Genomic DNA, 15,684 nt, shown 5'->3' with positions numbered 1-15,684 from the left:
CACCCACGACCACGGCGAAGAGCAGCAGCCTTTGGCGGAAGCTGAGTCCTCGACTTGTCGCCCAGCTGAGATGGCAGCCCAGCAGGGTGGGGGGTGCCCTGCCTGTCTGCTCCCCGAGCCTGGGGTCTCCTGTGTCATTTAAACATCCTGATGAATGACTCAAACTTAGGACAGACAGCAAGTAACTGAAACCCGAAGGACAGGACTCAGAGATTTCAGCGGGTGAGCTGATGGGTTTGAACAGAGGAGGAGAGATTTAACAGGGCGAAGTCCAAGGTTTTTGGATTAGACGCATTTTAAACCCTGCAAAGTGGCATGGGGGAACCGGGGGTCCCTCTGCGCACTGTACAAGGACGACACAGAGGCAGGGACACTGCGCATCCGAGACAAGGTCACGGCGGGAGCGGCACAGTGCCTTCCAGGGGCCTGTGTGGACTGTGTGCCTGGACCACATTTGAGAGGGCTCCCTGCCGAGCTGGGGCAGTCGGGTGGGGAAGGGTCGACTCCAGAAATGGGGCGGTTGTCGGGACCATGAGTGAGGACCACAGCATTATAAGGGACGCCACACACACAGCTGTGCCCTCCTGCCTCCGGACAGGCCTGGGAGGCTCCTCAAGCCCCGGGATCTTTCCCGCTGAACCGGGAGAGACCTTCGGCCTTTCCTCTGGTCAGCTCCCCTGCAGCAGCCTCCAGCACAGCCCTCATCAGCACATAGGACACCTTACCTATGATCCATAAGTGTCGCAGGAAAGACGCAACACAGATCAGAGGGCTGTGGACCCAGGCGCCTTCAGGGCCCCGATGAAGGACGGTGCTGGGGAAATGCCGGAGGAGCGGAACCTGGCAGAGATGCTGGGGCCGAAGCATGCAAGCTCAGAATCAGACACCAGCACCGGCAGAAGTGTTCGGTCTATGTGCCAGCTGCCGGCAGGGCCGCGCTGGCCCTCGGTGGGTCGCCAGCTCTGACGGACGGAACCATCCACACGTTCCTCGAGTGATCGGAGTCTGCGCACATGAAGGAAGGACTGCGGTTCTTGGGAAGAGGGAGAGCCAGCGCCTGACATTCTGGGTAGACAGACAGACAGACCAGAGAATAAACAGTTTCGTCATCAGTGAGGCTGCTGAATCCAGAGCCAACCCGCAGGGTTGCAGAGTTTTAAAGCCGAATCTACAAAACATTTGAAATTCTACATGCAAGGACGTGAATGCCTTTTCCCGAGGAGAGTCACTCGGCTCCTCCTCGGTGATTCAGAGTTCAGTCCCGAGTGTCTGGGTGTTTGTGGCCGACACAGTGCCACGTGGGGCCCGCCTTCCGCCTCCACTCCTCCTGGGCCCCGGGGACGGCACTGCCCAGTGTCCTTGGCGGGGACTGGCCGTGTGCCCGAGGTCTGGACGAAGGCCAACCCAGGCCTCGTCCCTACAACCACCCGCTCTCTGCTGTGCTCGCCCCCTGCTTGTTTGGGAGACGCGACGACTGTTTTCGAAGCCCCGAGGTTCGGGTTGTTGGCCACAGACGCTGGCCTGCTCTGACCCATCCCGTCCTCACAGCGGAGAGTCAGCTGAAACGGATACTTCGCCAAGTCTGCGATTCCTCCGCACGAATCAGAACAGCTGAGGTTTGCTTTCTTTAAAGCCAGGATTCAAGCAGAAATCCTTCAGAACATGCAATTCGGAGCTGACATGGTGCGTTGGGGGCTCCTAGGGTCTCCGTGACTAAAGGCATTCAAATGACAAGTAGTGGTGTGCTTCTACGTTTCTTCCGGTGACTTCTAAAGAGAGGTTCCAGTGAACACATGTCCTTTTGTGTCCAAGGCTCGTTCACTGAGGACACGTTTATGCAAGTCTGTGCAACGGACACTGGCTGACAAGACAGTTCCCCCACATTTATGCTTTGAGTGAATCTACTACCAGTGGTGGGCTGGTTTGCTCTAAAACCTCCTGTCCCCCCAGTAACATTCAGGGGCACCTCACTGGGCCACGACTACTCTTCAGAGTCACTCGGAGAAAACGTCAAGTGCAGACCTCTGGAGCTTAACCAGAAGTTCCGATGTCACTGGCCCTCAGTGGTTTGGAGAAGCCCCCAGTCGCGGGTCTCCAAACGGGCTCGCATGTGCCTCACTTCGAAGCCCGTGCCGCACCAAGCATGTCTTAGGCTCATTATTATTTATAAACATCTCCCCGTCCTTCTTAGTGTCTTGAGTAAACACTCACGGGTCCTGAATGGGAACAAACTGGAAATACAGCAGGAAATACGCCAGTCATGCACAGTCCTCTCCACCTTTGTTTGCTGCTGGTCTTCAGACACACGCACAGAAATGTTCAATTTCCTGATTCTGATGAGGTGTCGGCTGGGCCAGATGACAGCATTTTTGCTAATGAGGTCAAAGTTCCTGGGAGGATGCTTTCTTGAAATAAAGGCAAAATCTCCCTGAGGAAAGAAAAAATAACTCATGTCTCTGCATTCCCCCTTCCTGCCTGCCTGGAATACAGACACGAAGGCTTGCAGTCTGCAGCCACCTTGTGACCATGAGGTAAACCACCAAAGATGAAGGCCCGAGATTAAAGTTAGAAAGAGGGAAGAGCCTGTGTTCCTGCTGATGTTACTGAACTGTGATGTCACTCTGGAACCCTCCACCCACCACCTTACCAAAATATGCTTTTAAGTCTCTACAGTAGGTTTTTCTGTGATTTGCAGCTAAATGTACTTCTAAATAACACTGTGATTCATCATATTATTGAAAAATAAATCCAATCACTTTTACAAATAGGGACTTATCTGAGGAAATTTCAGTGTTAGACTGGAAGAAAAGCAATGTGCTACCCACAGTGATTAACTTCATGATGAGCAGATGTAGTGACACTGGGGTCACAGTTTAGGGACTTCCAGGAAAATGTTGGTCGTTTGCTTATTGGTTTAAGTGGCTTTGGAGACAGGCTTTACCTTTGGTGAGTATTGTCAAAAAATTTCCACAGCCCAGTCGACCGTTTTATTCGCTCATCTCTGGAATCCACGTGGCGCCTCAGAGCTGCCGAATGGCTGGGGGTGGTGTCTCTGCAATCCACCCGGGATTAATAAGCCTTTTAGGTGGGCCTGACTGGGGGTATTCGAGCGCTGCAGGAACTCATAGCGGGTGCGAGGCCCTTCTTGCAAAGGAGGCACATCGTTTGTCACTCAGAAACTCTCCTTTGATGAATTCAGTTAAAACCTACCCAGTTGCCCCGGCCTGCTGAATAATGAGAAAATCCCCCAAGAAAACACAGCTATTTTGTGTGGAGCTCTGTGTACTTCCACTGTAGAATCAAGTGGTAAATCCTATCGTTGAATGGAGTTTGGACCAACTATGCTTTTTTTGGAGTGAAATTGGGTCTGTAAAGCATTTGTGACAAAGTTCAAAATCTAAGGTTAATACAAAAGGGTTGGGGGCAACCCCAGGTAAGCAGACAAGCAGCGTGGGAACTCAAAGGCGAAGATGGGGCGATCGAATGAAGAACAGCACAGGGCGGGATGAGATGTGGAAGGAACAGTGATGCTTTGCGCAATGAAAACAATGTAGCAGGTGAGTGTGACAGTGGTGACGGTGAAGATTCACTGCTGGAGTCACTTCAGTCTACACTGGGGAAAACGGGACAGGTAAGTCAGCCGGCAGGTCTGCGGATGTTTGGGCTCTGCAGACCGGTACCTCAAGGGCTAGGAACGAAGTTTCAGGAAGCGGAAGTTTCAGGAAACGGGGGCCATGGGGCTGCATCTAATTCCCCAGCTGTCAAGAAAATGCATGTCACATCTATTTCAAAACAGAAACAAATCCAGGAGAGCAATTTAACACACACCTGTGAAAACAAGATCGACAGAAATTGTCTTCTGAAAATACTTTTAGAGGAATTTAGAGGCGACGAGACCTCGTTATTCCCTTTCCTCTGTGGACGGCCCGTGCGCCTCTGTTAGTTCATGCCTCTCTCGGGCCAGTGGGTGCTGACGGGCAGCACTGTGTCCGTGAGACAGGTGCTGTCACCTCAGCGTCCGAGGCGCTGGGACGAAGTTCTGCAGGAGCAGAGCCCAGCCAGTCACCATGAGAACTTGGGAAGGGAGCAGTTCCCCCACCAGATGGCGGAGCCAGCCAGGACTCAGAAACCCATCTGTGCTTCTCTCACTGACCACCCACCCTCGAACACCAGCACTGTGTGGGCAGGGCCTCGGGGACAGCTGGGCAGTGTGTTAGCCAGGCCCTGGGCCTGTCTGTCCGTCACACACGGAGTAAACGACCATCTCCACGTATCGATGTCACAGGCCCACGAAGGGCACAGGAGAAGCTCCCGAGACGTCACTGAACAAACAATCTGGGCAAATACACTCGTCCATAACTCCGTGGACCAAGACATCCCACGAGACTGAATTTTGTTTTTAAAGGGCTATCTGGTGTTGATAAAACTCAGCATCAATTAGTTTTTCAAGTTCCTCACACACATCAGTTTTCTAAGTGGTTAAATTCCTCGGACGACCTGGGTTCGAATCCCAGGCCCACCGCATCCTAGGCATTGGACCCCGGGCGAGGGAAATGACCAAGGGTTTCCCCTTTCGTGAATGGGGTGGTCACACCCCCCAGGCCAAGGCCCTGCTGTGAGGCGTGAATGAGATTCGAATGGGCAGCAGGTGCACCCTGAGGTTGCCGGTCACGGCCTTTAGGTGGTTGAGAGAGGTCAGGGACGGGCACCTGCTAACCGCAGGACCGACTATATCGGGTTTGTCTTTGTGATGTTGAGCTGCACGGTCTCCTGCAAGGTCGGAATCACGTATGTGTGGGGCTAACCCCCCACATCGGGGGTGACTAGCTCATGCAGGGTCTAGGAGGTCCCCGGGGAGAGCGCAGGACCCTCAGAGCCCGGGGTGGGGCCTGTGGCCGCGGCGCTCGAGGGGTGACGGTGCAGTGAGTTCAGTTTAGTGTCTCACTTGTTTTCGACCTTCCTGCTGTACTGAGAGCAGTAGAGATGGTTTTGGGGTTCGGGCCCCGTGTGACTCATAATGTAGCGGTACGGCGTGTTTTCCTGTTACTCTGTAAGTAAGCTGGAATGTCCCCCACAGGAAACACTATCGGCCGAGCCCCTTCGCCGGCTTCAGCTTTAAGAGGGAATTGAGGAAATTTAGGCCGTTTCAGAAAAACCCATCTGGAGGCAGAGGTTCTGTGGCAGTTCTCTCTCCCCGAGGAGTTGCTGGCCCCAGAGCGACACGGCAGGCAGTTTCTGGTCGCGCCCCGGTGGGGCACTACGGTCGGGTCGGACCGCTCTGATCTCCTGGTGCGGGCGAGAACTCTCTGAGGGCAGCCCCTGTGTGTGCGTCATGGGCAGCTCCACTTCCGGTCGGCTTCTCCCCACTCGGTGGCAGAACCTGTGTCACAGACGGGAAGCTGTTCCTGAAATGGCCCCCAAATCGCCCTTTCAGGCTGGGACATGGGGGAGGAGGTAGGATTGTGAGGAATTCCGTCCACCCGAGTGGTGTTTGTGTTGGAAGGGATCTGATCCGCGTGGCCGTGTCGACGGGAAAAGTATGTGGTTACTGATTCCATTTGTCAACAACTCATGGCAGGAGTTGAAAGGGACAGAAACGGCCGGGCTCTCGCATCCCCCTTGAGCAGCCTCACTGACCAGACCGTGGACAGTACCGGCCAGCGAGTGGCTTCTCCAACAACCCTTGTGTTTGCAGCAGTGACATGGGCCCGCCCTGGCAGGGTCTTGGTTCTCAGAGAGGAGACGGCCCTTATTCTGGCTGTTGAAGTGGTTTCATCCGTACAGCCAGCTGTTTGTCTTCGTCTTTAGCCTTTTACTTTGAAGGTTCTTTGAAAGCACTTGGCCATGGCTGGTCTCCTTCACGGTCACCCCCCACTCCAGTTGTTTCCCCGCTCTGCCCACCCGGCGCCGTCCGAGTCCCATCCCAAGGAGAGGGTGCACGCCTCTGGCTGCTGTGGACCCCACCCCACAGCACGGGTCCCATTATTCGCCAGCAGCTTATTTTTAAAGGCCCCTTTTGACTCATCTTTATATTTATCTGTAATCTTGAATCGTTGACAGTGGATTCTTAAGGGAAAGGCTCTGGACCTTAGTGCATTTTCTATTTCTCTTTCTGTTTTGAAGCCCAGAGTGAGCTGGAGTGCGGCTGGAGTACCTGACACCCTCCCGGTCTTTCCCCTCTTGCTGTTTTTAACCATTTCCTTGCCTGGGGAGCTTACAATTTAGTCTGCGCAGACACAGTACTCCAGGGCAGTAAATAGGTCACAAATCTGGACTTTTATGCCAATTTGGGGGTCTTTCTCCCTGACACAGAGTAACCGCACCCCTTAATTCAGCTCAGAATGGGGATTCAACTCGGCCTGCAGAGCTCTGCCTTCTGGTCAGCCATCCCCACAGGACATCGAGATTGCTTTCAAAGTGCGGACCCCTCCTGCCACAGGCTGCCTAACGCGTTTCTCCTGGACCCCGCAGGAGACTTCCATGTTAGCCCATGTGCTGAGTCGGTGGCCAGGATGTGGGGACGGCGACACTATCTCTGAAGGACACTCTCCTTTCCTTGGACATTCCTAAGTTTCCATCTCTGGGCGACTCTGTCCGTTTGGGAAGATAAAAATGATCTGTCAATGAGATGTGCCCCGACCACCATTTCTTGTGTGAGAGGCACTCACGGCCTGGTCAGCTCCCCGTAAGTCAGTTTTCCTCCCTGGTTATCTTGACAGACTCTCTCTCTTCTGAGGAGATTCCAGGTGCACCGTGAGCATTGGCAATGGAAGGGGAAAATTCCTTTAGAAAATCTATAAACTGTACATCTCGTGAAAATCAATAAAATTAATCTGAAGTCTATGCCAAAGTTCTATTTTAAAATAAACAATCATAAAAGGGGGCAGATCTGCTGGTCTGTCTCCTGCGAGGAAGGGGGGACAGGTGGCCTGAGCTCAGCCACCGCAGGGGCTCCCAGGCTGCAGGCAGTGGGCTGGGGCCCCAGGGCTCGGACCCCGAGGGCGGGTTTCAGGACAAGGGGTTTCGGGCACAGGTTCCTCCCAGGATTTCCGACTCTGAGATCTGTCTTCGCCCACCTTTTCCACGTCGCTCCCCCACACTCCTTTCTCCTGTGAGGCAGGCGCTCGGAACCTGGGCTCCTTCAGATCCAGTTCCCTCCTCCTGAGCCCCCAGGTGTCTGTTCCCCTTTCGGGGACAGTTTGCCTCCCTCGCCCATCTCACACCCCCTGGCCTGCTGGCTGCGACCCTGACCCGGCGGTCGGGCCTCCTTGGTAACAGTGTCGCCATCCATGAATGCCTGCCTGCCCGTCAGCACCGCAGGGAACTCGTGGGCCTGCTCTCTGCGCCCCTGCAGGGACCGCCCTGGCCGGGGCTGACGAAGCCCCAGATGTCCACAGGGACGGGTTCTGGGTAATGAAGGGAAACGAGGAAGTTTACCGGTGGCTGTGGCCACGTCAGAACAGTTGTCCACGGCAAAGCACCACTGAGACGGCCGTGGAAGCTGTTCCCGACAGAGCCCCCAAGCGCAACAGCGTTTCACACAGTAGGTCCCCACTGGGGCGTGTCCGGTCTAGGGGCCGAATCTGCGTGTGGGTGGCAGGACGTCCGTGGGCACTCTCGGTAGCTCCTGCACATTTCATGCAGGGAGGGGTTATTTTTAGATTTACCTGTGGGCTTCGGGGAGCACAGTTTGTTTGTGTGACACCAGAGACAAAGAACTACAGTGACCCAGCAAACTTGTAAACTACTTAGGTGCTGAGCACGTGGCGGACGGCGAGGACTGCAGACAGACGGGGAGTGGCCGAGTACGACGAACAGACCAGCATCTGGTCGTTACTAAAATATTTTAGCCCCGCCCCCCACGGATGGCTTGGGGAGCAAGCACAAGTCAGAGGCCGCACACCAAGAGTAAGAATCGGGAACATCCTCAGTTTTTAGAATGTTAATGTTTAGAGCCCAACGTCTCTTACAAGAGTCTATTTTTCCAGGAGGTGAGAATTAACTCCAGCACATTCAGGAATTCCGTCTCCTCCCGTTCCCTCTGGGTTCGATCTCACTTCTGGTGGGTCCGTGGGGTGTCAGGGCACAGCCTGCCTGCTCATCTCCCCATGAACATGGTGTGTGCTGGGAGCTCTCCTCTGCCTGGACTTGGGTCATCTGTCCGCGTGGCTGCTGAGAGTCTCCTTCGTTTCCCCCGGCCAGGCGTGTCACACCCTCTGCTGCTGGACGGGACACACAGAAAGCCAGCTCCGTTCCTGCGTGATGCTCAGGGGGTGGGTCTCTTCTCCCTTGCTGCCTCCCACCCTCTGCCGTCACCATGGAAACCACCAGGTCTCGGCCTCTCTGAGGACACATGTCCCACCGGAACTCCTTCTGTACCTGCCTTGTGCTGGGTGGGGAGAACAGTGTCCGGCCCTCCTTGGGGCTGCACCTTGGATACCAGGACGCCACTGCAGCTCTCTCATCTAGTGACATCCATTCATAACGTCCCTCGATAGGACGGAAGTTCATGGCTCCCTCGAGCACAAATGCGGGAGGGCTGTTCTGGGCATGTGTGACAGCTGAGGGCTGGCATGGTACCCAAGTCCCTGGGCTGTCTCACCTGCCTGCTCCGCCCTCCTCCCTGCGGCTTCCGTCTGCTGTCCGCTTCCGCCATCCTTCATCGCTGAAGTCGAGAGGGAGGGATAATGTCACATGATCAGACCTAGCTGCATGGGAGGCCAAGGAAAGAATCTTTTGCCTGGGAGACCTTGTCACCAAAAAACCTTGTGAGTTTTGTTACTGAAGAGGAAATAGATCTGGGGTGTGTGGGGGGGAACCAGGAGAATCTGCCACAGCAGGGACCATCCCGTTCACCCCGCTCCAGGTTTTCCACTGTCCCCACCAGGTCTCTTCCAGGGGCTCAGGGCTCCTTCCTGAAGCCCGCCCCCCCCAAGTTCTCCTTTCTTTTCAGGAATCCATCTTATTGTTGCCATGGGGACAGAGGAGGCCGGAAGGGCCAGGGTGTCTTTTCTGATGAAGCATTCACCTTTTGCCAGAACAATGCATCTTGAAAGGCCAAAGCCAAAACTTGATCATTCTGTGTTCTTCTGGGCCATCCTTTTTCTCAGGTCTTGAGTATAAACCTTTTGAGCAAGGGCCTTAGTGGGGGAGGGCCCTGGGGTCACGATAAATACTGCGGACCCAAAATGCAGTGGTCAAAACATTGTAAAGTTAGCTGATTACACAGGGATAAACTCGACTCTAAGTAATCACAGTTGTAAAGGGTCGCCCTGCTGCTTTCTGTTACCTCTGACGCATTTCTGAGCTTCCGTGTTTGCAGATAATTGTCTGAATTATCAGTGGGCAGAGGGACTATTATGAAAAGGGCTGAGCATGCTTTATGAAGCAAAAATAAACAACCACTAGAAAAGTATACTTTTCAAAGAATTTAACCGGGAGAAATATTTCCCCTAAAGACCGACAGCCTTCCCTCCCTTCAAGGTCTAGGCAAAGTTGAAACCTAGATTAAAATGTAAACTTCCGTGACAGAGTAAAATCCAGTTCCCCTGCATTGGTGTATACATATTAACGTGTCCTTGAGGGTCTTTTATGGCATGAGATGCTTCGCCCGCTAGCAAATGTCTTCGTAGAGAAGCAGCATGCGTGTGACTACAGACTGGCTTTTTCGTTTTGCCCCGTGCCAGGGAGGGTTCGATTCCCGGCACTTCCTCAGAATAAGCAGAAACCACACTTTACTTTTCCATTCCTCTTGTATTTATTGTGAATGGGATTTCAAATGTGTCCAATAAATCCTTCAAGTGTACAAGACTGTTGTAGTTATATTTCTAACATGCACTCGAATTAAACCCTTGGCCATAAGTGGGGGCCATTTTTTTAAATCGGAAACGATTGTGGGGGCTCACCTCCCAGACAATGGGCTTTGGACGCAAGAGGAATTTAATAAGCTCTCCATCTGCCGACTGTGCGGTGAGCTGTGTCTGAGATGTTAGTCCTATCTTTTCCTGTAAGAATTTCTGTCAAGGGGAGACTCATAAAAATAGAATCTCATTAGTATTAATCTTAACGATTCACCCAGCAAGCTCATGTCCCGATTCCGACTGTCCTCCATGCCCCCCAGATGGCTTCGCGACTCTGACTTTCTCAGACACGCTGTGACCGGATCATCTCCCAGTTAGACTGCTCTGCGCGCAGAACAGGCTCGTCTGCGTTCGGAAAGAGGTTACACAACTGGAACCGGAAGGGGCATCAGTGAGCAGAAGCCCCACCTGCCGGATTTGCAGTCGGGGACGCGGGATTCGTGTGGTTAGTTCGTGGCCGTGCAGCTGTGCCGTGTGTCTGAAGTCCAATGACAGTGAAATAAGAGGGTAAGTGTCAGTAACAACACGCCCAAAGCTCAGACTTAGAAGAGCGCCGTGCACTTGAAGGGGCCACCTCTCGCTCGGGTTGCCGTCTACAGGCGTCAGGTGAGGCGGAAACCTCATGCACGCGGTCAGGCACCACTCTCGGCCCCGACTGCCTGGCACCACACACAACAGCTTCCGCCCCTCGTCTCTGGGCCACGTGGGGACCACGTGCTCTCACCACACTGGAAACGCCGGGGGATTTGTCCACGGCCTGACATGGGAAACTTCCCTCCAACACCGACCCCGACCTTGGTTTCTGCAGCAGAGAGCACAGGGTGGAGCCGACTGGTGCGAGGGGCCATGCCGTGTGGTTGAGGCACGTGGTGAGTCTCGGGTTCACGCTCAGCATGACGGAGACGTTCCTACAGCATTCCCGGGGGGGCTGTCACACCCTCTGGCACAGGTGGCCCGCCCCTCCCCCACGATCACGCGCTCTAAGACACGGGCTTGTGGCGTGGCGCTGTCTGCATTGTTTAATTTCCTTCTTAACATTCTTTTCTCTTTTGCTCCATTTTTCAAATATTCAGGTTAAATTGAATGAGATGATGAAATTCCTGTGCGTATCCATATTGGACTATTTGGTCGCATTGCACTCAGTCCGTGAATGTTTCTCAGGGGCCTCCTCTACGTCTGCAGCAGGCCAGCTCCGTGCGGACTCCCAGGACCTGTCGGGAAGGTGCTGCGTCAGGTGCATGCCCCCATCGCCTGCCTCTGCCCCGCACACCTGGCTCCTCCGTCTTTGGGTTAAATAGCTGTGTGATGCTTCCTCTGAGGGAGCGTGATCGTGGGAGCAGACATGCAGAAGAGGCCCGAGGGGACTCAGTCTGCCCCGCACGGTGTCCCCTCGGTGACTCTGCCATGTGTTACTGCTCTTGCCACACGCTCACAACACCGTGGTGCTTGGAAGTGCTGCCCGGGGCTGGAAGGAGACCCCACAGTGTCGCAGGAGACAGGCTGGCTCTCTGGTCTGCGAAGTGACTGTCTTTGAAACTGGACCTTGAAGGACCAGAACGGCTGGGCTGGCTCTGGTCATGGCTACGTAGCAGGAAGTACAAAAATCACCCCCCAGAAGTAATTCCCTGTTAGGATAGAAGGAGAGGGGGTTGGTGAACTCTCTTCCCTCCGAGCTGTCCGACATGGAGGAGAAATACCGATGTTGGGTCTGAGGGGTTGTTTCCCAGCCCGGCCGCCCCGTAGAGGAGGCTCCAAGAAGCGGTGGTGTGGGGAGGCACAGCCTCCAGCAGTGAACGCTTCACTGAGCTCAGTTCCACCTGCGCGTGGCGTCCAGGGTGGAGAAAGAGTCACAGCAGCAATGACATCTGGTCCCTTCGATCGTGAGCACGGACGTCCCCACCTGTGGGCGTCAAGGGGCCCTGACAGAGTGACCGAGTGACAGTGACAGAGGGGACTTCGATGCCCCGCCTTCAACAGCAGGTGGATCACCCTAACAGAAAATCGATAAGGAAGCCGCGGACCTGACTGACAGTGCGGGTCACACGACCTGGCAGACAGGTGCAGCCGCCCAGCCAGCGGCAGCGAGATGTGCCCGCTCCTCTGCGCACACCGGGGACTCTCTGGGACAGGCCAGGGCCGGGCCCCAGACACGTCCTACACAGCTGGGGAGACTGGAATCCTATCAGGTTTTTTTTTCTGATCAGAGAGCATGAAACTAGAAATCAATTACAGGAGGAAAATTGGAGAATTCACAGATGTGTGGAGGTGAGACAACAGTCCTGAATGACCAATGAATGAAAGAAGAACTCAAAAGAGAAATTAAAAAACTTCTTGAGACAAATGAAAAAGGAAACAACATACCAGAGCTCACGGGACCCAGCAAAAGCCGTTCTGAAAGTTTATGGTGATGGATGCCCACGCTAGGAAAACAGAGGGATCTCAAAACAGCGGCCCCACGTTGCATCTGAAGGAGGGAGAAAAGAAACCCACTAAGCGTGAGTCAGCAGGAGGAAGGATGCAACAAAAGAGCAGGAGAGAGAGAATTAGAGACTGCAAGGAAGGTCCACAGAATGGGATCGGTTTGTTCAAAAGAAGCAAAATCGTCGAACCTCTGGCTGGAGTCAGAACGAGACAGAGCAAACTCAAGTAAGTACAATTATAAATGAGAAAGAAAATCTTAGCTGATGTCACAGAAATACAGAATTACTGGAGGCTACTGTCAGCAATCGTGTGCCAACAAATCGCACGACCTAGAAGAAGTGGACACATTTTCAGAAACATGCAAACACCGGGTCTGAATCCGTCAAAATCAGGAAACCTGAACACAACAAGGACTGGGGAGAGTGACTCAAAACACCAAACAGAAAACCAAACTGCCAACGAGGAAAGTCCAGGGCCTGGCGGTCTCACTGGTGAATTGCGTCAATCCTTAAAAGAAGAACCAATGCCAACCCATCCCTACTTTTTCCAAAAAACTGAAGGGGGAGGAACACTTCTAATCTCACTTGGCCAGGCCAGCACACCCTGGTGCTGAAGCCAGGCAGGGACGCAGGAGAAAAGAACAATCCGGTGTCCCTGATGAATCCAGATGCAGGCAGCCTCAGCCACACACTGGCAGACGGGACACGGTGGGACATCAAGGGGCCGGCACGCCTGGGCTGAGTGGGATTTGTCTCCCAGATGCAACACACACATTAATCACTGTGACCCCATTAACAGAGCGAGGGAGGAAAGTCACATGACTGTCGCACTGGCTCAGCAGACGCAGAATGGCCTTTGACAGAACTCAGCATTCTCTCCGGATAAAGACTCCCAACACATTAGGTGCCGAAGGAACTTCCCTCAGCAGAGCAGAGGCCGGGTACGGCAAGCACACAGTGAGTGTCGCTCTCAGTGGGGAAAGCCCAAAGCATCCCCCCATGATCAGGGAAGGTATTCCACGTTTATAAACGGAAATACGTTATATTGTTAAAATGTCCAAGCTGCCCAAAGCACACTACCCATTCAATGTAATTCCTAGCAAAATCCGAACAGAATTTTCCACAAAAATAGAGAAAGCCTGTCCTATAATTCACAGGGAAGCACTCAAGACCCCAAGTGGTGGAAAGGAAGGACAAGGCTGGAGGGGTCACCCTCCCTGAGTTCAAAGTGCACCACAAACCACAGTCACGAGACAGCGCGGTCCTGGCAAGGACACGGACACGGACACGGACACGGACACGGGGCCCCCGGGACAGACCGGAGAGCCCCGACGGAGAACTACACACTCACAGTCCACCGGTCTCCGCAAGGTGCCCACGACGCGCAGGGCCCTTCTCGCACACCGCGCACACGAGTCAACCCAACACGCGTTAAAGACGTTAACGCCAGACCCCAGACTGTGTAACCCCTGTAAGAAGACATCGGAGAAGCTTCTCGATATTGGCCCGGGCAAGGGTTTTTTGGACATGACCCCAAAAGCACAGTCAACAAAAGGGAAAATAAGCAAGTGGGAGTGCGTCAAACAACACAGCTGCCACGCGGCGAGGGCACCGTCACCGAGCGAAGAGCCGACCCACCGCACAGGGTCCTGTTTTTAAACAGTCTGATAAGGGGTTAATGTCGAAAACAAATAAGGAGCTCAAAGACCGAACAGCGAGGAAACAAACAACCTGATTTAAAGATGCTCCACATCACTAATCATCAGAGAGATGCAAATTAAAACCACAAGGAAGTATCACCTCACACCTGTCAGACAGACAACCATCAATAAATCCGCAAACAAGTGAGGAGAACGGGGGCCCTCGTGACTGTCGGTGGGAGTGCAGACTGCTGCAGCCACCGTGGAAAGCAGTGTGGAGATACCTCGAAAAATTAAACATGGAAATGTCTTTGACCCAGCCATTCTGCTGGGAGTCTGTCTGAATAGACCCAAAGCACTACCTGAAAGGTAAGCACCCCCGTGTTTGCTGCAGTGCTGTTTACAATCACCGAGGCTTGGAAGGAACCTCCAGTGTCCATCAGCGGATGAGCGGACAAAACAACCGTGGGACATTTACGCGACGGAATTCTAGTCGGCTGTAAAAGAAGAACAATTTGCCCTTTGAGACCATACGCATGCACCTAGAGAACAAGATGCTAAGTGAAATAAGCCAGTCAGAGAAAAAGACCAGTATCACACGATTTCCCTCATATGTGGAATCTAATGAACAAGCTCACCTAATAAAATAGAGACAGACTCACAGATGCAGGCTGACAGTTTGGCTGGGGGGTGGCGGGGGAAGGGATCGAGCAAAACCCAAAAAGGACTCATGGACACGGACAGCAGTGTGCTGATTGGGGGTGGGGTGGGGCAGGCAGGGGACTGGTGGGAAGTGGAAGAGGGTATAAGAGATGTAAATGGTAGTGGAAAAATACAATTAAAATAAACTATTAAAAAATGGGCAAAGAACCTGAATAGACATTTCTCAGCAGAAGACAGCAGATGGCTCGCAGGTCCACGAAAGGGTCACATCACGCGTCATCGGGGGAAGCACATCAAAAGCACACGGGTGCCCCCTCCCACCCGTGACAGTGGGTGTTGTCTCTGAGACCACGGGTCACAGATGCTGGTGGGACGTGGAGGGAAACTCGTGCACTGTTGGTGGGAATGCGCAGGTGGTAGAAACTGCGTGGGTCCCTCAGGAAGCTAGAAGCAGAAGTTCCTACAACCCAACCCTGTCCCTTCAGGGAACACGCTGAAGGAAACACAGTCTCGTCTCGGAGAGAGTCGCACCCCGTGTTTACGGCAGCATTCCTCACAGCAGTTGAGTCGCGGGAGCTACTTACGTAAGAGAGCATTCTTCCGCTTCTAAAAAGAAGGAAAGCCGGTGATTTGCAACGGCGTGGAGCACGAGGGACTCTGAGACAGGAAACCAGTCGGAAGCTGAAGGGCCAGGCTGTGGGATCTGCCCACGAGTGGGGTTTTCGGAGGCCCCACTGGCAGAGGCAGGGAGCAGGGTGCTGCAGGGAGGGGAGGGCAGGCGTGGGTCCGGGTGTGAGGCTCAGCTGTGCAGAGAGACGGCATCCTGGGGCCCGGCCCCCTGGCGTGGGGACTGGGGTACCAACATGGAGTCGTGTCCTTGACTCTGCCCACAGTGCAGATGTGAGGCGTCCTCCCCCACACGCAGAGGGGACTCTCTGAGGGGACGGCCGTGCTAATCGGCTCGACTGTGGCAACTGTCTCACAGTGGGCAGGACATCAAAACGCAGCGCCACACACCTAGGACGAGTGCGGTTTCCATTTTTCAACGACGCTCCGGGGAAGCTGCGAACACGTCCGAAATAGGGGCCGCGTCTTCATGTC

The sequence above is a fragment of the Desmodus rotundus genome, chromosome 8, assembly GCF_022682495.2.
Source record: "Desmodus rotundus isolate HL8 chromosome 8, HLdesRot8A.1, whole genome shotgun sequence".
NCBI lineage: Eukaryota > Metazoa > Chordata > Mammalia > Chiroptera > Phyllostomidae > Desmodus > Desmodus rotundus.
The sequence above is the reverse complement of the archived record's forward strand: the minus strand, read 5'-3'. Positions refer to the sequence as shown.